The following is a 27,782-nucleotide window of genomic DNA, read 5'->3' as shown; positions in this document are numbered from 1 at the left end:
TCAGGCACAAAAGGAAACAGAGAGGTTGAAAAGATAAATAAGACAGTCCTATAGGTTCTTATGCCATCAGTATGGTGTGTATTAGCTCAACAAAAGTCTTAGATGTTATAGGTATACATAAACTATTTTGCTTATTTTAAGTTGATAGTATCCGTAAGGTTATAACACTCCCTTCTAATCTGGGATTAAATTTCTTTAAATCTTTCTCCCCTCCAAATTTCAACATGTTTTGACTTTTTAAAAAATCTCTGTCTCCCCACCCTCCTCTCACACATATTTTTATAGATTTTTATTGTTATTAAATACAATGCCCCACACCATCTATATAGCACAGTCCTGTGAGAAAGCTGCATTAACAGCTCATCTGCTTGTATCAATTAAAGAAGTAAAATTATATGTAACAACAGATATTGAATTTGAGGGACATGACCTGAAGAGCTTCTCCAGTCAATAGCATTAAGCCATTTGACTTGCTGTTTCACTTCCACTATACCACCTGTCCTATCTAGTGAGTTCCCTTAAACCTCTTACAGAGAGTAGAAACTATCCTTTACTCCGCTTTCCCCTTATCCCTGAAATGAGCATACGCATGTTAAAAATATGGAAACTTTTACTGCTACAACTTGTGAAAAGAAAAAGAGAGGCAGCAGGTAACTAAAAAATATCAAATATTGGTCTACATTTAAGACAAAAATCATTACAAATCTCTTTTCTGGAGTTTTCAACTTTATTAATCTAAGAGCTTTTTCAGATTGAAAAAAAAATACAAAAAAAAATACAAAACTAAATGATCTTTAATTCCAAGTGTCAGTAACTTTTATAATATTACTTAAATATATCTATGAACAAAACTTATTTTATTTGTAGCTCTGAATCTCTATTAAACTACATTTTCAAATAAAATACTGAAACTTCCCACCATACCAATAAAATTCAAATTAGCAACATAAACTTAATACGGCATGTATATTAAGATATTAAAAAAAACACAATTAACAATGAATTTAAAAGTATAAAATGGGCTTTTTAACTTTTCTCATTTTTATTTTGATCATTCTGCACCATTATTTGAGTTATAAGTATATCATTGCCATTTGTTTTTTTGCCTTTAAAAAAACTAATAATTTTAACTATCAGGGAATTATTTCAAAGATTCAGTTAATTCAATCACGGTCATAAAATACAAAAAATAATTTGAAGTGTGAAGTCCTTTATTACACATTTAGTATCATAATTACTTGTAGAAAAATTAAATCTTATGACATCTGCTTGTGAAATGATTATGATACTGAATGCTACAGGACAGTTCTGTTAAGTTCTGCAGAGTTCAAAGACTGTGTGTCATTTGATGACTTAATTTCCCCACTTACTCTTCCTTATGTAAATGATTGTAAAAGCTTTATTTATACAGCTTGCCATGAGGTAATTTGTCCTTTATTCAGGGCCAATGAAAATGCAAACTCCAGAATTGCAATAAAGTAGCAGAACATGGTCATAAGTTGCTCATACACACAATCTGTGATACGTTTATATAGATTTTAGGATTACTAAGTAAATGCAGAAAATTCAATAATGTTCATAAAAATATCAACTAAATCTCTAGAAATAATAAGGGTAGCAATACTTTCTTTTATAACCCTCCTTAGCACTTTCTTATTTTCTTAGTCCTATGAGGATAAATATGTATATATATAAATTTTTATATAATGTATATATACATATAAATTTTATAAACTTATACACACACACACACACATACTAAGTCATTTATGATTTCTCCAGATTTGAATGTTATTTAAAGCACAAGGTAGATCCAAATTAAAATGAGAGCTTTTCTGTTTTACACAGGAAATATCTACTTTGGTCGTTTCCTGACCGTTACACAATCCAAAGTAAACAAAGTATATTTTAGATATTTGAAGGAAAGATTTATGTGGGGATGAAAAATGAAAAGTAAGACTTGCAGAAGAGCTGAATTATCTGTTCATTGTTTAATAATTCATCCAGTAAAGGTTGCTAGAAAATCTATCGTGTGATGATTCTGGGGCAATTTTGTCACCATATACATTTATTTACTTTGATTTTAATTCTGTGGAAATATTACCACGAAAAGTAAGCGATTAGGGCTCTATGTTCTATAATTCTATTTATGTTATATTTGCATTGTTTCTCTCTTTTTAATAAACTTCACAGTCTTTAATTATATGAGTATGTGTGCATTTGTGTGTGTATATATATACACATAATTCATATATGAAATGCATTTTATTTGTGCTCAAACTGTAACATGGGCCTATGATTCTATGATTCTTATCAATATATGAAGTTCAGTATTATAGCATATTTTACACATTTTCCAGACAAAAATAAGATGTAATGCATTATTATGTATAATAGAAATTCTGAAGTTCTGAGGCTATAAATGAAGACGTATATGAAATAAGGCACAGAAAAACAATCCCAGAACTCATAGGCAAGTAAAAGAATAAAAATGTGATAAAGTTAAAGGAAAGTAAGCTAATATTATTATTTCTATAACGTTATTCCTACAAGCAAAATGTTTTTAAATTAGCAATGGAAAAGGATGGCCATAATTCATATCATTCTCTCCAAATCAAGTTTAATTCAGCCTCTTGGAGTTCTTTTGTTTCAAGAAAATGAGCTTCTGATTTAATAATTTTGGGGAAAATAGTACTAACTATATCTTCAGTGTAGCTCTACACTCATATAGCAAAAGGGATTAGTTGTAGGAGAATTTATTAATATCTAATGAAAACATAAAGGCAAGATATTCACTCAGTTCTAAAATATAATCAATTTTTAGATGATGAGAACAAATTTAATCTTTGAGAGCCGACAATTTAGTTTACGATGTAGCCTACTTATTTTAGCTGTTTTGTTTTGTTTTGGTCCTGATCAAATGACATGAGAAAGAAAAATACAGTTGGTTTTGTTAAAAACAAAATCACAGGCCCAAAATGGTGCCTCTTGGGTTAAGGCCCCATCAGTAAACCAAGACTTAAAAGTAATCTAACTGCACTTTCAAACCCCTAGAAATGTAGCCTTTAACCAGTTAACATGGGGATTTTCTTCTCAGCAGTAGGAAATTTACTGAGAGATCCCTTCTGCTCCTTTTAGGAAGGTGATTTTGACTAAAGCAATGGATTCTTTGCTAATATATTTTCTCTACTTCCTCTGCCCCCAAAACTTTATTTTTCTGTAGCCCTTTGGAACTCCCCTCTACTTCCTAGAGAGGCTCCTGCCAGATTCATGAATCAATTAATAAAGTCAATTAGATCTTAACAATTTACTCAGTTGAATTTTTATTTAGCAATATTTACAATCTTTGTTACTAACACATGGCTGACCTCATAGTATAGATTAAACTTTTTAGCAAATGGCTTCTTAAAAGCAAGCTCTTGTTTTTAGATTAAGTCTATCCTTGGCAAGGTGGGTGAGTGAAAGGACAGATTTGAGTAATAAGAAATTAATCTATTGAACTAAAGTTTCATTCTCCAGATTGAGTTTGATGGCTGGTGCTTTCTTCATGACCACCCTGCTGCCTTCCATACAGCATTTTGAGATAACCTTAAAATTTGCCTGTATCTCTCAGAATTAAATATGACCTGTAAGATTTATGGCATATGCAAATTCACAGGCATATGGCGTAAATAAATTCAGCTATGAAAGACATTTTTCATAGTTAATACATGAAACTTTAAGAAAAAAAACTAAATGAGTAATCAATTCAATCCATTGTTATGAAAATGGGATCTATGCTCTCGCCTTTGATCCAAGGCCATATTACTTCACATAAACAACTGAAGGATGTTTGTCAACTTTGCACACAGTTCAACATAGTCAGTAGTATTTCTCTCCCCTTAAACTGACTACTCATGCCTCTAGGACCTAACATAGAAAGATAAACTTATTGTTATTAAAAAAAAAAAAAGGAGGATTTAGCAATTTCCCAACTAATTTGATCAAGTAGTGAAGTCAAACTTTATAACTTATGTCAATACCTGCTTTATTTTAGATTAAGTTATCTTGTTTACCCATAGGCCTTGAAAAAATTAAACAGATAGTAATAACCTTTTCTACTTTTTCATACGGTATAGTCCAAATAAAATAAATCAACATAATAAGGTTGAAATAAGGTTGGTTGTCTGGTAGTTAATCGGCATTCAGGACATACATGTATTACTGACAAACTTATATGTATTATAAGAATTTTTATTTGCCTACCTAGTTCAAGAGCAATAAGCTTTGTCCTCAGGAGTCAATTTTACTATTAATAATTAAACAGACGTACATAAGCTATTAAAACTGCAAATACTTATAGTTGATTATGTTCTTTTACCCAAAACAGGTTCACTCACTGCATGCCAGGATGTTGAAACAAGCTAATTATCTTTTTTTTTTCTTGCAATGATGAATTTTGCGTATGTATTACTTGAATTACTTTTTTTTTTTTTTCAGATCATCCTTTTCAAGAGGTCAAAGGATTTTTCTAAAAGGTAATTTTAGCAATGCTTACAACACCTGCTAAATTCGGTAGTAACTGGGGCGCCTGGGTGGCTCAGTCTTTAAGCGTAAGCCTTTGGCTTGGGTCATGATCCCAGAATCCTGCGATCAAGTCTTGCCTTGGGCTCCCTGCTCAGCATGTAACCTGCTTCTTCCTCTTCCACTCCCCCTGCTGTGTTACCTATCTGGCTACCCCTCTCTCTCTGTCAGATAAAGAAATAAATTCTTTAAATAAATACATAAACAAACAAATAAATAAATTTGGTAGTAAGTGATCATATTGTAGTTTGAAAGATAAATGATGCCAAATGTAGAACTAAAATAGACTATCTTCTAATGTTCTCGCTAAAAAAATATAACTGCCTCTTATTTCATTTAGTTAACTCTTTAGCAGTCTGCATTGTTTTTCCTACATATAAAGCCTGTGATACTTTCTGAAAAAAATTAACAAAATAAACACAGCACATTTTAATGCTCACTGAGCTCAACACTCCAGGTACCTTTGTAAGTACAGGAAGCAGGTGAGCTCCAAGGGCTCCTGCCTGCAGCACCAAGTCTTCTGTCATTGGCTTCCTCCATTGTAAGAGATGCTGACAGGGGACAAGCAGTTAAGAAGCAAACCATTTTACAACTCTGTTAAAAATGAAAAAGAAAAAGAAAAAAACTGAATTTTCAATTTTGAAATACTTCCTCTATCCTTTTAGAATGATGAATCTTTTTACTCCTATCAGTGAAATTACTTTCCAAAATGGAATCACCACAGGGAAGAGATACATGAAAATCATTAGAAGCATAAATGTTTACCATCAGAACTTTATCAACTAAGGGAAACGAAGAACTTGTCCCTTCTCAAACTTGAGGTCAAAGGTTGACTGTTCGGCTGTCTTGGTGATTTTAACTTACAGTATCTTACACTTAAGGTGCTCCAGGGTGGCTTAATCACTTAAGTGTCAGCTTTTGCCTAAGGTCATGATTCCCGGATCCTGGCAACCAACCCTTCCCGCTGCTCAAGCTCTCTCTCTCTCTCTCTCTTTTTCAAATAAATAAATAAAATATATAAATAAAATAAATAAAATCTTAAAATTAAATTAAATTAAATTTAAAAGTATCTCATACTTTGAAAAGTTAGATTAATATTAAAATTTGATTTCTATTTCTAATAAATTGTTGACTCAAATATAGCTTTCGTTGGTTACCAGCTGGGTAACTATGGTTAAGTCATGTGTCTTGTGTCTCAGTTTTATAATCTGTAAAATACGGCTCAAAATACTTCTCACTTCACAATGTTGTAAAGGTAAAATGCAACTACATGGGAAAATGTTATGTCCATGCTAGGTAAACTGTAGGTATTACAAACACAAATTCCATTTAACCTACATTTCAAAATCATAAAAGGAGCTATCTTAAAGACAAAATTTGCTTTCTATTTTAATAATGTAAAAAGTAAATGTCATCACTCAGCTGGGATCACCAACCCAAGAGGAAGAGAGAGAGACAAAGAGATGTAGAGACAAAGCAAGTGAGCCAAACAAGTGCCAAGAATCCTGTCAATATGCTTTGCTCCAAACTGGCAGCCACTGGGCAGTGTGAGCCCAACACTTTATTTCACAAAGTGTTTTTAAAATGTGCACAACTGATACATTCCCAACCACTACAGTTTGCACACAATTAACATATAAAAACCTGGAGAGACAAGACTTAGAAGTAGTCTTTTTTTTTTTTAATTTAATTTATTTATTTCAAAGAAAGAGAGAAGATGAGAGAGAGCATGAGAGGGAGGGAGGGAGGGAGAGTCAGAGGAAGGAGCAGACTTCCTGCAAAGCGGAGAGTTCAGTGTGGGACTCAATCCTGGGACTCCAGGATCTTGACCTGAGGTGAAGCAGTCCGTTAACCAACTGAGCCACCCAGGTGCCCAGAAGTAGTATTTTATTAAAACTAAAAATAGCAACTAATAAAATATTAACAAGAACAAATCTGCACTAAATGCAAACAGCGATCTTTCCGGAACACAGGAAGCTTTCCATGAATAGGGAAGTCAAGTAGAAAAGGAAAATTCATGAAACTCAACAATACGTACTCCTGACATTCTCTCTACCAACATATTGTAAATTAACAGAAATTTCCCTTTTCCAAATTGTAAATTCAAGCCATTTTGGGTTCATAAATGCAGTTTAACAATAATTTGAGGGCCAAATATTTTTTGAAGGAGTTATTTTCCTTACTCTTGAGGACAATAACATATTGGATTTTGAGTAATTTTAAGGTTTCTTTTCCTTAAGACATATGATGTATGAGATGATGAATGAAGTAAAAGCTAGTCTTCCTTCTGTGTCTATTATGAACCAGGCCTTGTGTCTATATCATCTTTAATCCCCCTAACTCCACAAATCAATTATTTTGGCATTTCACGGCTGAGTAACCTGAGGTTCAGGGAAAGTCTACCTCAAAACATGTTAAAAATAAAATTCGTAGGATTAGAACATATTTGCAAAAATAACACATACATTAATTTCAATATGTTATTGTTTTCACTCAGGAAATGTTATCTTTTTTCCTTTTGTCCATTATTGATCAAAATAAAAACAGATTATAAATTTTTATAAATCTCTGATAGTGATACTGAGTAACTTTTCTATATCTTATAAAACATGAAATTGGTCTTCTGATATTTTCTGAAGAATGTTTATTACTTTATAACAATTTTAGCATATCTTATTTATATAATAATATATTCATCATGGATTACACAGTGCCTGTAAAGGAGAAAATCATAATGACTCCAAACCCAATAACCAGTCAGAGTGTCTATTTTCTTTTTTTTTTTTTTAAGATTTTATTTATTTAACAGACAGAGATCACAAGTAGGCAGAGAGGCAGGCAGAGAGAGGAGGAAGCATGCTCCCCACTGAGCAGAGAGTCCGATGCGGGGCTCAATCCCAGGACCCTGAGATCATGACCTGAGCTGAAGGCAGAGGCTTTAACACACTGAGCCACCTAGGAACCCCGAGCATCTATTTTCTAAATCAAAAATATGTTTCAAAATGTTTTTCAATCTAAACTTTAAAAATTAACAATATGCCATGTATATATTCTGCATATGTATTCTAAATGAGCCGTTTTCATATTTTAGTGGTAAAAATTTTTGCTCAAAGAAATCTGGAGGAGAACTCTGATAGATAAAACCATAAATATACACTTGATCTCACTGAAGAGAAGAAGAGGAAGAGTTTGCCTAATTTTGCTGCTGCTCATGTTGCCTCCTTCCCCACCGTGGCTACCTGAAGATTCTCAGTGGAATTGGCCTTCCATGGAAAATTCTTTGAAAACTTTTCTTCTACATCATGTTGTTTAATGATTATGACTCTATCTGGTTGGATACCTCTAAATAAATTTAATACACCAAAACTGTTACAGAGATTCAGAATAATGAAAATCATTTTTATGAAAGAGAGAAAAATAGCCAGTGTTTGTTCATGACTTAAAAGAGAAAATCAACTAATGACTAAAGCATTCCTATACAATAAGCATGTAGAGATCGTGTCATAGAAACGCTCTAACTCCTGAGAGGAAGGAGAAAGTCTTATATATGCCTGGGGAAAATTTCTGGGCCTTAAAACAGGAAAGGGAAATTCAAGCCAAGCACAGCAATTTCACTGGGTTGAGAAGACAATAATCAAAGTTTGAAAATGCTGTTACAGCTGGAATTTATGGACCAGAGCGAGAATCTCTACAGGGAAAAAGTTCTACAAATCTGCACATGGGTCTTTGTTAAAAACCTAATCTCCACATGCCCAGGCAGGCTGCAACAGGCTAAGCAAGAAACAACTATTAGTGCTCTAGAAGCTGAGCAGTTCCTAAAGACAATATGGCTGAGAGATATTTGAGATATGTGAGATATTGAGATATTTGAGATCCCGCCAAAGTGGAGAGATCTTATTGAACTCTCATCGTTTCCAGTAAGGGTCCTAGAATAAAAAACTTCACAGGGCTAAACTTGTCTCATAATGGCTACTCTAGACTCACCATAAGAAAACTCAAAATCAAGCCTCAAAAAGATGTAGCTGATTCTTAAGTTAATTTAACTGTAGCCTGCCTAAATAAACTTTAACACTCATTAAGTTATAGAATAGAATTCAGACACTAAACAATGTAAGCACCAGTATTTTTTGTTGTAGTATCTAACTAAAAAATAACTAGACATTCAAAGAAGAAGGAAAATGTGGCCAATAAACAGGAGAAAATAAATCTCAGACATGTGAGAGACAATGGAATTAGTAGTCAAGGACTTTAAATGATTTGATTTTGGAAAAAAAGATGTAAAAAATTAGAGAGATTTTAATAATGATTGCAAGATTTACTGTGATGTTGGTATTAGTCAATGCAGGAGCACTGACATGAGGATAGATATACAGATCAATGCAACAGAATAAAGAATTCAGAAATATACCCACACATAGTAGTCAATTGATTTTTAAAAGCAAGCACTGAAATTAGTCATTGAAGAAGGGCTGGTCTTTTAGCAAATGGTGAGAGAAAAAAATGGATTTGTATTTGGTAAAAATATGAAACTTGACCCTTAAAAGATAACACAGCCCCAAATTAACTCAAAATATAAAAGTTAAAACTTGTACATAAAATGAAAACAAATCTTGAGGTAAACATCCTTGAAATTCTATTCTTACTTAAATAGGACGTCGACAGCACAAACCATAAACAACAAATTGATAAGTTGAATTTCATTAAAATTAAACATTTCTGTTCTTTGAGGACATAAGTAAAATAGCAAATCAGAGACTATGATTAAATATAAGAAAATATATATTTAACAAAAGTCTTGTATTGAAATATACAAAAAGAACATTTGGAACTTAAAATTACAACAGCAAATAAACTATTTTAAAAATAAGCAAAAGAGTGAACAGACAGCTTATGAAGAAAGGTAAGTGTATATAGTCAACTTGTGTTTGCAGTGGGGATGTATAAAGTAAAAACTAAATGAGGTAAAACACATAGTAAACAAAATAAATTTTGACAGACTTAGCAAGTATGTGGAGCAACTGAAACTTTTGAAAGTTGATGACAAAAGGGTGAAAAGGTGTGACCATTTGGCAAACATTTTGTCATTTTCTTATATGATTAAACATGCATATACTATACATTCAACAATTCCACTTGTAAATACTTGCCTAATGGGTTTTTTTAGTAGGTCTACAAAAAGACTTTTTTAGTAGGTACACAAATGTTCATAGCAACCTTATTCATAATAGCCCCCAAATAGAAACCACCCAAGTATTCAGCAATTAATGAATGGATCACAAAAATATGATGTATCTAATAAAGAGAGTATCCCTTATTATTAAAAAGGAACAAGTTATTTACATACACAACACAGATGAATGGAATAGAGCTATAATCTGAGTGAAAGATGCAAGACATAAAATGGTGTCTACTGTATAATTCCATCTGTATGAAACTGATGAAGGAGGAAACCAACCTCTAGTAACAGAAATCTTGCTGGTCAATTTTGGGGCCAGGTATAGAGTATAGGAATTAAGTGTAAGGAGGTATGAGAGAACATTTTGGGTGATGCAGACAGTATATATGTTAATGGTGGAGATTACTCTGGGTTCAATTATTTGTCAGTATTCACTGAACTATACACTTAAGATATAGGTAAATTATACTTGAACGAATTATTAAACATACATAGATTAGGGGAATCTCTTTTCCTGTGTTATAAAAGGTATATAATAAAGAAATTATTCTTTCTTGAAAGCCTGAAAGAATCACAGGAGAACACATATGTGTTTAAGCACTCTTGTTGAAGTAGTTGGCTTTTTGCTTTCTTCAATCTTCTCTGGTAGATATACTTTCTTCCTTTACAAATATTTTGCAAAATTATATTTTCTAGACAATGAGCCATTTCTTTATGACTTCCTTATTTATTTTATAAGCTAAGAAAAATGGTGTATTTTCTTTTAAAAATACCTTTGTTACCTATATTTCACTTCTCATTTCTAACATTTCACAACATTTTTTTTTCTTTTGAGATTGTATTTATTTATTTGACAGAGTGATCACAAGTAGGTAGTGCAGCAGGCAGAGATGGGTGGGGGGGAAGCAGGCTCCCCGCTGAGCAGAGACCCTGATGCAGGGCTCTATCCCAGGACTCCAGGATCCTAACCCCAGCCTAAGGCAGAGGCATTAACCCACTGAGCCACCCAGGTGCCCCTCACAACCCAATTCCTAAAGGTATTTTTATGGAATGGACATTGGAGAAGGAGTTCAGAGCACAATTAAGATCACACATTTTTGATTCTGAGAACTGGAAGCTCAATGATTGCCTTTTCCTACTTACTAAAAGTACCCAACCTCAGCACTGTTGGGTTTTACTAATAAATAAGACAGACTAGTTGGACATCTTTTGTTCACCTCAGTGTATAGATGCAAATTCATACCATCACTGTAATTTACTTTTCTGTCTCCTTAGTTTTTGCTTTATCAGTATGTCAGATACATGGTAGATGTTGCTTACATGTTCATTATTTATGTATTCTCCAATCTCTTTTTTACTTTCCAGTTGGTTTCTCTAAACCTATGAGGCAAAAAATCTCCCTCAAGCTGGTCCATAATCATTACAACCCTATCAAAGGCTCTAATTTATCCATGATGGCACAAATAGCCTGCAATCTTTACATAGTTATTCATATCTCCATATTATTAATTTCATTATATAATCAATCTTCATTAATAGACTAGTATAAAATCCTCCAAAAGTTGTTTATGTGTTGAAGATGATGCCAGATATCACTGAAAGTTTTTTTTTCCTGTTTTTTTTTTCTCTTTAAAGAAACACCTTTGATTTGTAATTCCCATGATTGCAATTCCATAACAAAGCACTAACTAACATTTTCATTTCTTTTTTTAGTTACTAATTCCTCTCTCTGATCTATCTCAATATAATAAAGCTTGTCTCTCTTTTTTAAATAAAATTATTCATTTTAGATTTTAAAAAATAGAGCTTTAGAAGGGATTTGTAAATATACATAATCTCTGGTTTCAATATGAGCTTGATTTTTTTTAATGAATAAATAATGCAGTTAAAGATGGATACAGTGTGGCAGGCATCTCTTACCTGTGAAAAGATCTCTTTCAAGAGCTGGCAGCAGACAAGTAGTGTCCCATTATAAAGGTTTTAACAACAACAACAACAACAAAAGACTGGCAGAAGGAAAGCAGCTGAATTGAGTGTCCAATATATATGTGTGTATATATGTCCATCATATTTATATGTTTCAAACACATTCCTCTTATGAAGTTTAATTAGGTAAGCATTTAGGAAAAGGCGGCAGTTGATCAAAAGCTATATCAAAGTCATATTGACCTGAAAAACAGAAAACAAATGAACAAACAAACCAGGTTTAAAGAGAATACATGGAGAAGAGATCTAAAGTATTTCTCTCTTAAGGATGACATCATATTGATTCTGTCTTGTGATCTAGGTTTCTTCTATCCCCCATGAGTGGCATCTCTTAAAGAAAGCTTTTAGATGAAGGGAGAATGAAGTCAGTAGTAATGGAATCTCAATGGCATTTCAATCTAAAGCTGGTGAAGGACATTCTCCCTATGAGAATCTTGGTAGGTATGAATTTTAACTCAATTATAGTTATGTTGCATCCTCTGTTTTATTCACTGTTTTCAAAATATGGAAGTGAGATATCTTTCTCATCATCAATTATACACCAAATACCTAAAAATGTGTACAGTACTCCATATTTGAGATGTGGTTAAACTTAAAATTACAACTCTGTTGACTTAGGAAGACATATTGAATGATAGGTAGTTTTTGTCAAGATTCTGTTCTACCTTTTATTTCTTTTTCTGTTCTGAATGTCAGAGTGACAGTCACAAAAATATTTCAGTAATTATAACATCTACAAATAAAATCAAGACCTTGAGATTCTGACCTTTCATTCTTTGATATTTTAAAAGAATTTTCTTGAGAAATTGCTTTGAAAAGCATTGGGAAATCTTTTCTACATGAACCAAAAATACATCAATGATAGACTTATTTAGGTTATATTAAACTCAGTTCTAATGTTAATGATGGTTACATATTTGGAAGTATTTCCCAGGAACTCTACCCACTTGGTTATGGTTTAAAATATTACACATTTCCATATTTATGAGATGGTTTAATAACTCCATTTAGGAGCTGAACAATGAGATAGATGACTCCCTGATAATACCCAAATTTTCACAATCTTGGCTCAGTTACAATGTCAATTTTGCCTATGCACAAGAGGAATTCTTGCCATTATTCATTTAATGTTAAGATCAATAAGTACTGATTATGGCATTTATCCAAAAGGTATTACATTGGTTTCAAACCAGAGTTAAACTGCTCAAATCCATAGGGTTTGCAGAGGTAAGCTAATTACACACTACTCTGAGTTTATATATTATATATTTTGTTAGTCAAAATCACTTGTTGGAAGGGCTTATTTCAGTTTGCCGATCTTCACAAATGCAACTTAAAGTTCTGTTTTTAAAAAAAATTGCTTTTAATGTAGTTATTATCCTAATATGATAGTAGAAATGATTAATCAACATGTAAAATAGCATTTTAATGAATTGTTTGATATTTAAAAGAATACATAATGTTTTTAAATTTCATTAATTTGGGCTAATTTAACCCACATGGTTACCAAAGCAGTATCTATATTTTAAATGAAACCAGTAAGTTTTACTATATATTCAATGAACATGTGTAATCAGCAAAAAAATTCAAGAAAGAATAGCTTGTTCTTTTTTTTTTATATATAGCTTTTGTTATAGTAACCCTCTTATTTATCATTTCTATTTCTCTTCATTCCTTCTGTGGATTCAAGTTACTATCTGTAATCATTTTCTTAGTTCGATACTTACTTGAAAATACCATCTTTGTGCTGTTACTGGTAAATATATTACATTTTTTCATGATACAAAACATTATGGACATTGGGGAGGGTATGTGATTTGGTGAGTGCTGTGAAGTGTGTAAACCTGGTGATTCACAGACCTGGGGATAAAAATATATGTATATAAAAAATATATGTTTATAAAAAATAAAAAATTAAAAAAAAAAAAAAAAGAACACAAGTATGACTTTCTGAAAGAAAAAAAAAAAAAAACATTATATACATGTTATATATGTATATATAACATATATACTTTATATATATAACACTCAACAAAACATTATATACATATTATCCTATTCAATTATTTTCTAAATCAATTTAGGAGAAGAAAGACAAAACACTTATGCCATATTTTGTAGTTACATAATTACCTTTTCTATTGTTATTTGTTTTTCTATGTGGATTCAAAATACTATCTGGGGGTCACTCCCCTTGGCCTGAAGAATTTCCTTTAGCATTTCTTTTAAGGCAGGTAAGCTAGTAACAACTTTGGGGGGGGGGGGTTGTTGTCCTTCTTTGAGCACCTTGAGTATGTTAACCTTCTGCTTTCTACTCTTCATGTCTTCTGATGAGGACTCTGTTTTGTTGGAGTTCCCTTGTAAGAGAGTAGTCATTTTTTTTTACTATCTTCCAGATTTTTTCATCTTTGGTTTTTAGTATTTTTATATGTGTCTGTTTGTGGATCTCTTTGCATTCATGTTGATTGGAGGTCAAAGGCTTCTTGGATGTGCAGATTATTGATTGACAATAAATTTTGAAAGTTTTAATTTGGAAATTTTGAAATAATTTTGAAAGTTCCTTTCTTTGAAAAATGTTTTCTTCTTTCTCTCTTTCCTATACTTGGGGTGTTCCCATTATACATTTGTTGTTGTGTTTAGTGGTACTCACTGTTCTCTGAAGTTCTCTTTTTCTTTATTTTTATATCTCTTTTTCAGCTTAGATCAATTCTATTCATCTATTTTCAATTTCACTGATAATTTCTTCTGCCAGCTTAAATTACTATTGAGCCCCTCTTAGGCAGTTTTCATGAAAGTCAGTGTACTTTTCAACTGCAGAATTTCCATTTGATTCTTTTAAAATAATCTCTCTTTATTTCTTCATAATGTTTTTTCTTTAATCATATTTTCCTGCATTTCCTTGAATATTTTATAATGTGTTTATAATGTATACTTCAGCATATTTTGTTGTTCTTTTTAAAAGCTGCATTTGGTCACTCATAGTTTCTGTGGCATGTTTGTTTGTTTTCTAGTGTGAGAGTAACTTTATTTCTTTGAATTTCAGAAATTTGTTGGAAATTGGATATTTTAAATAATGTATAGTACTAACTCTAGGTACTCCCTGACTCCAGGTTTATTATCTTTGCTTGTTTATTGGTTTAGGCTATAATATATTAGTAAAGTCTACTTCCCTCCCTTAGTATTAAGCCTTTTATATTGTACCTAAAATGTACCCTGAGTCACCTTGGAAATAGCTGTGTTTCCCCCCCCCCCCCCAGGGCTTCCTTTGACCATCTCTTTCTTTGGATAATGTTGAGATCCATTAATTGCTGTTGAGATCCACTAATTGAGATCTCGATGGTTGAAATCCACTACTTACCTCATTGCTTTTTCATTTTTTTTCTTTCTTTCTCCTTCTTTTTCTTTCTTTCTTTCTTTCTTTTTAATTCAAACATCTTTGAATAAATGGTTACAAATATCCGTTTTTTATATTGTTCTGATCCCAGGAAGGTGCTTTCTTGCTGTTTCTCACCCAGTTCTCTCCGGAGAATAAGCAAGCCAAGTTTAGCCTAAATCTTTAATGAATTTATGAATCTCCTCCCAATTCCCTTTCACTACATCCCCTACTGTTTTTGACAGCACACTTGGCTTCAGTTTCTCCATACCTTATTGCAAATGTAGTTTGTTATTTTTGGAAGAGACACGGAGCTCTTTTTTTTTTTTTAAATTTATTTATTTGACAGACAGAGACCACAAGCAAGCAGAGAGAAAAGCAGAGAGAGGTGCGGGGGGGAGGGGGGTGGTTGGAAGGGAAGCAGACTCCCTGCTGAGCAGAGAGCCCAATTCTGGGCTTGATCCCAGGACCCTGGGATCACGACCTGAGCCGAAGGCAGAGGCTTTAACCCACTGAGCCACCCAGGTGCCCCGACACAGAGCTCTTTTATGATTTTCTCTCCCTTCACCCTCACAAAAATTCTTTAAGCCACACCTCTGGATCTTGGGGCAAAAACAATAGTTCATTTCACTCTTAGTGTCATCCCTGCTCTAGGAACTGAGAGCTAGGTGGAAAGGAGAGTAATATGAGGTCTTTTCAACTTGCCACTCCAACATGGAAACATTGCTTTATGGACCTAGAAAAGGATGACTGGGGCCCCAAACTCAAGACAAAAATCCTCCCAGTAGTGTGGCTAGGTCAAAATAAAAGAGAGCTTCCATTTCTTACCTAGAACTTTGACAAAGTTACTTGTAGGGCAAGAAGAAAAATGCTAACACTCTGACCCTTTGGCAAGGTAGACTTCCAATCAGAAGATCAGAGTAGAGGTAGTCCTGAGTTCTTAGTTCCACTGATCTCAAGTGGAGTTTCCTTTTCTCCAAATTACTGAATTACTGAATTTTAATTTGTTTTCCTGAATAAATATTTTTTTATTGGCTATAATGTAAACACCATTTCTAGATACTTTAATGGTTGTGGTCTTACTGTTTGTGTTATTTTCTTCTGTGTTTGTGTGTTTTGTGTGTAATTTCTCTCTTATTCCACTGGGAAGTGAGTCCACAGATCTTATCATGCTATTATGCCAGTGATGATAGATGATTTTTCCTTTCTTTATTTTACTTGTTTTGAATAGCTTTATTTTGGATGATAATCTTCAAATGTCTCTTTAACTTGGTCTTTTTAGAAAAATAGAGCATAAGACTTATTTGTTATCACTCATACAGACTACATCATTAATTCCATCTTCTTTATTTGTAATAACACATTCAATTATTATATTAATCAAGAAAATTAAATAGTTTTATAACCACCTACAATTAATGTTAAAACCAGCACTAAGAAATAAATGGTTAAACTGCAGTAATGTTCTTATTTTAGAGGTTCATAGAGGCAAATATGTTTCTAATAAATGTTTAACAGTCTTCATTAAGCTCTCTTAGAACATTAAAATCATCTAAAATTGGTACAATAATTAGTCTTCTAAACAGCAGAGTGAGCACAAGTAGGATTGATCACTTGCCCAGATTAAACAATGCAGCCTCCAACATTTTGATGACTCTCTCTAAAAACAGAAGCCATCATCATATACCCTTTTATATAGAAAACAATTGATGTCACGAGAACATCAATTCTTGGACATTCATTCTTTCAGACAATATCATATCAGGCAATAGATGAAATATTTCTACCCAAGTACACATAGAAGATCAACACACTACCAGAAAGAAAGTATTTTTCTGGAGGTAACATAGCATGAAAAGCACAGAAATAAAATAACAATCTGAGCTGCCATTGTTAGGGTTGCAGTCACTTGGATGATTATGGGCTTTTGAAAGATGGACATATTTTGACTGTTTCAATCATAGAAGATACGGTCAATTGACTTGTAGAAGGGCTAGAAATGGAGTTTCAGATTCCTCTGTTCTATTTTTACCAAACTATAGGAGGACGAAACCATTCATGACTTATCGTTAGTGTTTTAAGGTTATTTTATGGGCATTTGAGTTGCAAATTGTCTATTATCATGGAGCTTAACTGAGGCTAAGATTGCAAAAAAGGTTTTGAGTTTCATATAGAAAAAGAGATAAAGTTGCAATCAAAAGATCTTTTTCTGGTATTGGTTATCTATTTCCTAAAGCAAAATGAATTTAAAAATATCTCTTTGCTTAAACTGAACCAATGCCAATTAGTATCAGCAGTAATAATGTAAGTTCATATGAGTTTCGAGACAGAGGTCATTTAAAAGAAAATATCAGAAGTCCAATGGATGCTGATAATATTCCTTCACTAATGACTTAGATGTGCACCGATGACTCTCAGGGAAATGGTGTAGAGCAGTTTTCTGAACCTACAATATATCATACAGAATGCACTTCAATATATCACCCAACCTAATTTTCTATTGGGGGGTTTTTTTAGTCTCTGCACTTTTTTTGGATATTAAAATTTCATTCATTTGAAAAACTCAGCAGCCTTTCTAAGAGATGTTTGCATCTCCTTGGAACATTTTGTTATTTATAGCATCTTATGGCCTTTAAACATTGGAGTAATTGTCTTGAGAAATTCTTTCCAGTGGCTAAAAGGACTAGATTTTTACCCCCTATCATGCACAAATTAACCATCTCTTTGAAAACCAGGTAATGATTTTTTAAATGTGCAATTTAAAATTTCAAACCATATTACCATTTTCCTCCCAGAAGCTTCACTGTCAGTGACTTAGTAAAACCATCATTAATCACAAGATAAGCTACAGTCATGTGGTGATTGTAATTTGGTCCCACGGAACCAAAGACAAATGATATGGAATACTATTAGCAATGATAGCTTTAATGTAGACATTCATCATGGACTCAGGTTCACTTGATGTGACTTTGGGATAAAAACAGGGGAAATTGCCTAGCTGTTGAAAATTCTATTGCTATTAAATCATAATTTTGACAAAATTGTACAAAATAAGAGTGGTAGATTTTGTGTTTCCAATTTTTCACTCTTAAAAGACAAAATTGCAGGGGGCTTTGAAGAACACAGATGCAGTGCAATTAGAATAGTGAATCCTGATTAGTTCTTATCTATCTAATTGCTAATAATAGAATCTGAGGTTTTGGCAAGCTGACTATTTGTAGGAACCACAAGGCTGTTCCAGCCCCTCAGAACAAGTAGGCTTCTCGTAGAATCTAAGAAGACACACACATAGATCATACACATGCACATGTACCACACATGCACACCCCTATATACACAGAAATTCTTACATCAGTGAAATATTTTATTGGTCATGAACATTTTGTTGTTGTTGTTTTTAAAAGATTTTATTTACTTATTTGACAGAGATCACAAGTAAGCAGAGAGGCAGGCAGAGAGAGGGGGGGGGGAAGCAGGATCCCTGCTGAGCAGAAAGCCAGATGCAGGGCTCAAACCTCACACCCTGGGATCATGACCTGAACCTAAGGCAAAGGCTTTAACCCATTGAGCCACCCAGGCACCCCGGTCATGAACTTTTGAATATACTGTTTCATAATCTCCTAAAGCAACAGAACACAATTTTTAGGAAGAGATCCTTTTTATCTACTTCAACTTAAATACTATTCAGTGGTCACATTTAAGAAGATATTTACACTTGCAAGTATCTACTCATTATTATTAAATACTTACCTTATAAAAAATCCCTAATGTGAACTGAATGCAGTAGCAAAAGTAAGATTGCAGTTCACAACTGGAAATAAATAATGACTATGGCCCACAGCTATCTCCTAAAGAATATATGAGTTAAGCTTTAATTCTTCATGTGGGGGGAAAAAATAAATCTACTACTTAAGGAATAAATTCAGGCAATGCCACTGTGTACTTTATTTAAGTTATTATATTTAATTTATTTTTATTGTTTCTGCCACCCAACCTACCTATGTAGCTTGCTCAACTACGTCTGTCTCTGACCCTATAAGCTTAGCTGTTTTCTTCCTTGCATTGTTGGGTTGAGTTATCCAATCACATCCATGTTCCCAGGGAATCAAGGTAATTCTATGGCACAGATAGAGTAGCCCTGATGTTAAATCATAAGACATCTGCAGAGTCAGATTTGAAGTCTGGCCCAACAAGTCTTCAGGTCTTTCAGAGTTGCTTTCAGTGAAGGAAGTGAAAAGGACTCTAACATTCTATTTCCTTGAATATTTTAATACATGTATATTTTTGTGGTTGAGAAAGTGTCTCAACATTTTAGTTGTGTAGATGCCATATATAAATGTATCTTTTATTTCCTATGGATCTATCTACATTGCATGTAGTTTAATTTTATCTGTACTTTGGCTGTTGATTTCTTAGGTTGGAGAGAATATTCCTTAGTTCTTTTTTTTTTTTTTTTAAGATGTTATTTATTTATTTGACACAGAGAGAGAGATCATAAGTAGGCAGAGAGGCAGGCAGAGAGAGCGAGCAGGGGAAGCAGGCTCCCTGCTGAGCAGAGAGCCCGATGCGGGGCTCGATCCCAGGACCCTGGGATCATGACCTGAGCCAAAGGCAGAGGCTTATAACCCACTGAGCCACCTAGGCACCCCATTCCTTAGTTCTTGAAGAATCAATGTGAATTTTGCTTGAATTTATGTCTTATAATTGGCCCTATGATCAGGTTCTTAGCATCAAGAAGGGTGGTTTCAAACATCTAGACTACAAAAAAATATAAGATTTTTATAAATTGATGAAAAATCCTTATGGCTAAATAAATTTGAAATTGAAGGTGCCTAATTTTGAATTCTCTTAAAGAATCTGTTGCAGGAACATAAAAGGCAGAAGGTTCTAGTGGTAAGTATAACAACTTGGAGTCTAGCTTCAGATCACTGCAGACATGCTAGATTTTGTGAAATTGGAGAAAATATTTAGTTTATACAGCAGATATTTGTTAGTACTAATTTTGTTAGGGCTGCCATAACAAAGTACTGCACACTGGGTGGCATAAGCAACAGAAATGGATTTCTCACAGTTCTCAAGACTAGAAGTCCAAGATCAAAGTATCAGCAGGTTTGGCTTCTTTTGAGGTCTCCCTTTGGCTTGCAAATGACCACCTTCCTGCTGTAGTCCCTACATGGTCTTTCCTCTGGGTGTATGTGTTCTGGTGTTTTCCTCTGTGCAGGAGCACCACTGATAGATAGCTCTCTGTGTGTCCACATTTTATTTTCTGGAAGAATGCCAGTCAGATTCACTAGAGCCCACCTTAACAGCCTCGTATTTAACCTATAACCTGTTAAAAGGCTCTATCTCCAAATATAGTCACATTCTATAATACTAGGGGTTGGAGCTTCAACATATACGTGGTGAGTATCATAATTCAGCCTGTAATAGTCACCTTAATGGACCATTGAGAATAATACAGCACTGAGTGAAATAGAGAAAGTCTCTGCCATCCTGTAGCTTATATCTTTCTACTTACTATCTGTAAATCCTCAATTTCCTCATCTATATAATAAACCTTACTGTTTGTCACTGGTATTTATGTTAGATAATGGTGGAGAACAATTAAGATAGTTCCTAGCCCATAGCAAGTCTCAACAAACCATCATGAGAACTGTGATAATAAAACATGTTGATAGGCATAGAAATGTTAAATTTTAAAAATCTTCACACACCCTCTTCAGGTTGTGGTTGCCTTCAGGCAATGACAAGGTTGTTGCCCAAGTGCTTTATTCATAGGTCCTGTGCATTATTTCATAAAGTCTCACTAAATTATTTGCTTTCACTACTATAATAATAATAGGAGTCACTGAGTTTCTGTAAATGATAAGAGGAAATTTCATCTAATTGGATACTTAAACTCCTCTTTGTTTCTTCCTGACAGAGTATAAAATGCTATTTAGTTCTAGTTTATTATGCTTGGGTCCAAGGTAGAATGGTACTGACCCCTTCTGGTTAACTCTATTACAAATTCCTGGGAAATGTATTTTCAATTTGTGATATCTCAGTTCAATCAATTCCTTTCAACTTTGGTATCTTTGGTTACAAAAATCCTTCTTCATAATTTTTTCTTTTACTCTTTGTGTATATTCAGTTACTCAACAAAAATATAATTTGTGTCTATGGTGTACAGGTAATGTTCTCAATGTTGCAGATACAGAAGTAAATAAAATAGATAAAAATCTCTAATTTCAAGTCCCTTATATTTGAGAGTTGACTAGTATAAGTTTTTCTGTGGAAGATACTGTTTATGTACACTGTTCCACTTCTAAGCAGTATCAACCACCACTGTAATTTAGAAGAAGGTATTGTAGTCTTCACTGTGAAGTTGAATATAAACAACATACTTAACACTTTTCGTGTAAACTTTCATCCTTGAATCATAATCTAAAAATAAGTACCTTTGCAAATTTAGTTTTGTCCAGAATCATTTTGCTTAGATGTTGGAACATGATAAAATTCCTTAAATGTACTCTTAGGAAATTATCAAGTTGCTTTATGCTAAATCTTAGCATGTATTATCTCTTAAATATCCTTGTTCCTTACTGCTGTTTAGGGTCATCCCTGTCATTATTTTAGTTCAGTCAATGGTCATTTCTTAAATGCATTACTGCAAATTTTCAGCTTGTTATAATAGACTATACACATTGCAGAAAAGATTTCAGTTTCAAAATTGTCAACTGACCTTCACTTCTCACTACCCTAACATCGTACTATAGTTTTCAACAGGATAAGTAAGAGGTACTTTTAGTTCCTCAAACACAACAATCTACACCCCTAATACTAACTTTATTTCTCAAAGAGAAAACCGCACCAGAATCTATTGGTGGATTTTTTTTTTTCTTTTCTATTTATGGTGGTAGTGGGAATGTTTTCTGGTGATCTTGTCTCTCTCACTAGACTCACTAAGCTGGGAGCTAATAAAGGTGGTGATCATGTTTTACTTATCTTTGTATGCTTAGTTTCTTGCATAGTTCCTTCTTTCTTCCCCTTGGTTTATTTTAATAAGTCTTCTGAGTCATATTTTGTATATCATATAATTTATTCTTTTCAAGTGATTTTAATCAGTTCCATAATTTTTTGTAAAACATTAATTCAGTTATTGTGAAACCATCACAATAAATCCATTTTAGAACATTTTGTCACCCCAAAAGTACCAGGTATTGTTTATATGTATGCACTTTTTGTACTTCCTCCCTCCCCTCTCTCTGGGTAACCACTAATCTATCTGTTGTCTTTAAACTTCATCTTTTCTCTATATTCCATATAAATTGAATAATAAAATATATAGCTTCTATGTTTGCCCTCTTTCACCAAACATGTTTGTTTTCTTTCTTTGTCATTGTTGTCTCTAATTTTATTTATTTATTTGACAGAGAGAGAGTGAGAGAGTATAAGTGGGGGGTATTGCAGCGGAAGAGGGAGAAGCAGGTTCCCCACTGAACAGAAAGCCTGACACGAGGCTTGATCCCAGGACCCTGAGATCATGACCTGAGCCAACAGCAGATTTTAACTGACTGAACCACACAGGGGCCCCTGAACATGTTTGTTTGCTTTCACTAAAATGTTTTTGAATTTCATTCATGGCATAACATATATCCATAGTTTGTCCCCTTCTTTTCTGAATCGTATTATATTATATATTTGGATTATTATCATATATATATTAGAATACTTCTAGATATATACAAAATATGTAGAAAGAATATGTATAAAATCACTTCTGCCACTCTCTATTGAGTCAAAGATGTCTTAATTTCTCCTTTACTTATGAAGGACAGTTTTGTAAGATATAGAATTCTTGGTTGACGGTCTTTTTCTGTCAAAACATGAATACATATCCCTACTCCTCTCTGGCCCACATGAGGGTTCAATTCAGATGGGTCAGCTGCTGATCTTATAGCAATTCCTTCTACATGATAAGCAATTTTTCTCTTTATGCCTTCAAGCTTTTCTCTTCATCTTTAGAGAGTTTCATTAGGTTGACAAAGAAGTATCTAGGTGGGGATCTCTTTGAGGTATTTCTACGTGGAGTTCGTTGAAGTTCTCATATGTTTAGCTTAATTTTTTTTTATTAAATTTGGGACTCTTTCATCCTTTTTTTTTTTTTTTTAGATTTTATGTATTTATTTGAGAGAGAGAGACAGCGAGTGTGAGGGAGAGGTAGAATCTGAAGCAGACTCTGCTCTGAGCACAGAGTCTTATGTGGGACTGAACTTAAGAGATCATGACCTTAGCTGAAACCAGGAGTTGGATGCTTAACAGACTGAGCCACCCAGGTGCCCCTTGTATCACCCCCCCCCCTTTTTTAAGATCTTATTTACATTATTTCTTTAAATATTGTTTCCTGTTGATTTACCACTGTACTTTTCTGGTTTCTTCTTTATTCATATGTGCATTCTTGATATTGTCCCTCTCATCTTTAAATTCTATTCATTTTTCTTAATTCCTTGGGTGTTTTTTTTTTTTTTTTTGGTTCCTTAGTTTGGATTATCTCCCTCAGTCTATGTTCGAGTTCATTAGTTATGTTTTTCTTCCAGCTTAAATCCACTGCTGTATCCCTCCAGTATATTTTTATCTCAGTTATAGTACTATGCAGCTTCAGAATTTCTATTTTATCCTCTACTATTATTTTAATGAAATCATTATTGTTTACAATCATAATAATTTTTATTGTTTTATTATTACTATTTCTATCTTTTTGTGAAGTTCCCTAATTGGTGAGACATAGTTGCTATACTTTCTATAAGTTTTGTGTGCATAGTTTCATTTCATTGAGCATTTTGAGAACAAGAGGCAGCTATATGATGTCTTTGTAGAATCTACTTTAAATATAAAGGTACAGATGGTTAAAATTAAAGAGAGGGATAGCATTAATCAAAATAAAGCTGAAGCAACATATTAATTTTATAGAAAACAGACTTAAGAACAAGGGACACCTTCACAGATAAAGGAACATTACATGATGACAAAGAAATCTGTTCCTCAAGAAAACATAACAAACCTTAATGTCTATACACTTGAAAACAAAACATTAAAATACAGGGAGCACAAACTGACAGAACTACAAAGAGAAATAAACTAATCTACTATAATAATTACAAACTTTAACATCTCTCTGTCAGTAACTGATAGGTCAAGCAGGCAGGAAATCAATAAAGATATCGATGAACTGAACTGTACAAATCGATCAATTTTATCAAATTGACTTCTATGGAATACTGCATCCAGCAACAACAGAGTACACATTTTTCTCATGGTCACTTGGAATATTTGTTAATTCAGACCACATTTTGGGCCAGATGACTCACCTTAGGAAATTTAAAAAAAAAAAAAAAAGAAAAGAAAAAAAGAAATTGGAATCCTACAAAGTATATTCTCAGATCATGCTGGAATTGAGGTAGAGATTAATAGCACAAAGATAGCTGGGATATCCCTAAGTATTTGGAAATTTAAAAAAAAATACACTTCTCTCTAGCACATGGACCAAAAATAAATCTCAAGAAAAAAATTTAAAAATGTTTTGATTTAAATAAAATGATAATTCATGCTACCAAAAATTGTGGGGATGCAGCAAAAGCAATGTTTAGAGGAAAATGTATAGCATTAATGCATATATTAGATAGAAAGACGTAAAATCAATAACCTAAACTTGCACTTTAGAAATGTAGCTGAAGAGGGGTCCCTGGCTGGCTCAGGGGGTTAAACCTCTGCTTTTGGCTCAGGTCATGTCTCAGGATCCTGGGATTGAGCCCCGCAATGGGCTTTCTGCTCACTTGGGAACTTGCTTCCTCCTCTCTCTTGCCTGCCTCTCTGCCTACATGCGAACTCTCTATGTCAGGTAAATAAATAAAATTAAAAAAAAAAAAAGGAAAGAAATATACAGGAATAAATGCAGATTAATTCTACAACAAGCAGAAGGGAGGAGATAATAAGAAAATTAGAGCTAAAACAAGAAAATAATAGAAAATATCAACAAGCTAAAAGTTGGTTATTTGAAAAAAAAATCAATAAAATTGGAAAACATCTAGACATGTTAAGCAAGAAAGCAAAAGAAGAAATAAACTACAAATATTAGAAATGAAAGAGAAGTCATTCCAACTAATCTCATATTTGTATGATTTACTCCATGATTTATTATATGACTAAGTGAGATTTATGCCAACTATGCAAGCCTAACTCAACATTAAAAAGAAAAAAAATCAATACAAGTAATAAACTATATCTATATGTTAAAAAAGGAATATCATATGATCATTTCAATTGACTCACAAAAATACATTTGACAAAATCCAAAATCCTTTCAGAGAGAGAGAGAGAGGGGAAGCAGCTCCCTGCTGAGCAGAAAGTCTGGTATGGGGCTCAATCCCAGGACCCTGAGATCATGACCTGAGCTAAAGACAGCGGCTTAACCCACTGAGCCACCCAGGTGTCCCCCAAAATCCTTTCAGGATAAAAATTCTAGCTAACTAGTAATAGATTGGAAACTTCCTCCCTTAATAATGAACCTCTACAAATAATCTAAAGTTGATATTATACTCAATGGTGAAAGACTAGGCATTTTTTCTTCCTGAGATAAGGAACAAGGCTAAGATGTCCTCTGTCACCATTCCAATTCAACATTATACTAGAAATCTAGGTAGTATAATAAGAAAAACAAAGTATACATGAATTGTGAAGAAAAAACAAAATTGTCTTTATATACAGATGACTTGACTATGTAGATAACACAAAAGAATCTACATAAAACCTCCTAGAATTAATAAATAAGGATTATGTGTTTGCAGGATACAAGATCAATACAAATATTAAAAGGTCAATAGCTTTCCCACTTACCAGTAAAAAAAAACTACTAGAATTTTTAATTAAAAAATACCATTTATAATAAATTTTCCAAATGAAGTATTTAGGCATAAATTTAGCACTAAACTAAAAAATAGATAAAAGAAATCAAAGATCTAAATAGGTAGAAATGTGTTTATAATCTGTATTGTTAAGATGTCAATTCTTCAGGGTGCCTGGGTGGCTCAGCAGGTTAAAGCCTCTGCCTTGGGCTCAGGTCATGATCCCAGGGTCCTGGGATGGAGCCTTGAGTGGGGGCTCTCTGCTCATCAGGGAGCCTGCTTCCTCCTCTCTCTCCCTCTCTCTCTGCCTGCCTCTCCACCTACTTGTGTTCTCTGTCTGTCAAATAAATAAATAAAATCTTTTTATTTTAAAGATTTTTATTTATTTGAGAATGAGAGATTACAAGTAGGCAGAGAGGCAGGCAGAGAGAGAGAAGGGGGGGAAACAGACTCTCAACCCAAGCAGAGAGCCCGATGCGGGGCTCCATCCCAGGACTCTGAGACCATGACCCGAGCCCAAGGCAAAGGATTAATCCACTGAGCCACCCAGGCACCCCAATAAATAAAATCTTAAAAAAATGTCAGTTCTTCTCAATATACAAATTCAACACAATACTTATTATAATCTCAGCAAGTTATTTTGTTAATATTGAAAAATTAATTCTAAAAGCTATGAAGAAAAACAAAGGTCTTCACATAGCCAATAACCAGACCAATAGCCAGACCAAAGTTGGAAGACTCACACTATCCTTTTTCAATATTTACTACAAAGTTATGGTAATTAAGACAGCATCATGATGGTAAAAGAAGAGATACATAGATTAGTGGAACAGAATAAAGATCACTGAAGTAGATCCAAGAAATACAGTCAACTGATTTTTGATGAAGATACAAAAGCAGCAAGAAAGAAAAGTCTTTTCACCAAATGATGGCAGAACAATTGGATAGCCACATGCAAGATTATGAACTTAGCCCTATACCTTACATATTACACAAATATTATGTCAAAATTGATTATATAACTAGATGAAATGGAAAATATAAAAGTTGTAGAGAAAAAATAGAAAAAAAAAACCCTGTGATTTGGTTGGTAATGGGTTATTAGACACAAAACCAATTATCATGATCCATGATAAAAAATAAGTTATACTTCATTAAAAATACAATGTTAAGAGAATAAAGGGGGAAAAAATAGTCTGACCAGGAAAAATACTTACAAAATCCGTTTAATGAAAATACAAAGAAATCATAACTTGATGGAAAGCAAATAAAGAATTTGCATTGGTTTCTTGTTTAATTGTAACAAATTACCACAAATTTCATGGCTTAACTACACAAATTTATAATCTTAAATTTGGCAAGTAAAAAGTTACAAAAAAAAAAACAAAACTAGCAGTTATGCAGTCCTTGAGAAGATGTTTGGTAGAGTCTCTTTACTTGTCTTGTTCACTTTCTAAAGGCTGATCCTGGTCCCAAGTTACTCCAACCTTTGCTTCCATCATTACAACTCTTTCTTTGACACTAATTCTCCTGCTTCCCCTTTTTAGGTCCCCTGAGATTACAATCAGCATGTCCAGATAATCCAGGTTAATTTTTCCATCTCAAAATTCTTAATGTAATCACATGGATAAAGTCATTTTTTCCCTATTAAATGTAATATAGTTCCAGGGATTTGGGTTTTGACAGACTTCAGGGTGGGGGAGGGTTTATTCTTTTTATCATAAAATCTACCTAGAACAGGGCAAAAGATCTGAATAGACACATTACTAAATTCACACACACACACACACACACACATAAC

The 27,782-nt window shown here is 33.3% G+C and overlaps 1 long non-coding RNA gene across 1 annotated transcript in view; it reads right to left on the bottom strand.

Annotated features, from left to right (window-relative positions):
- LOC131833146 (uncharacterized) overlaps nt 1-27,782 on the bottom strand; it is a 93,888-nt gene that overhangs the window by 32,580 nt on the left and 33,526 nt on the right. The window contains exon 2 of the long non-coding RNA XR_009354339.1: nt 5,025-5,157. This is a non-coding gene — a long non-coding RNA (uncharacterized LOC131833146). The remainder of the gene's footprint in view (nt 1-5,024; nt 5,158-27,782) is intronic.

Source organism: Mustela lutreola, chromosome 6, assembly GCF_030435805.1.
Source record: "Mustela lutreola isolate mMusLut2 chromosome 6, mMusLut2.pri, whole genome shotgun sequence".
Classification (NCBI taxonomy): domain Eukaryota; kingdom Metazoa; phylum Chordata; class Mammalia; order Carnivora; family Mustelidae; genus Mustela; species Mustela lutreola.
Note: the sequence above shows the minus strand (reverse complement) of the source record. Positions and strands in the feature narration are given on the sequence as shown.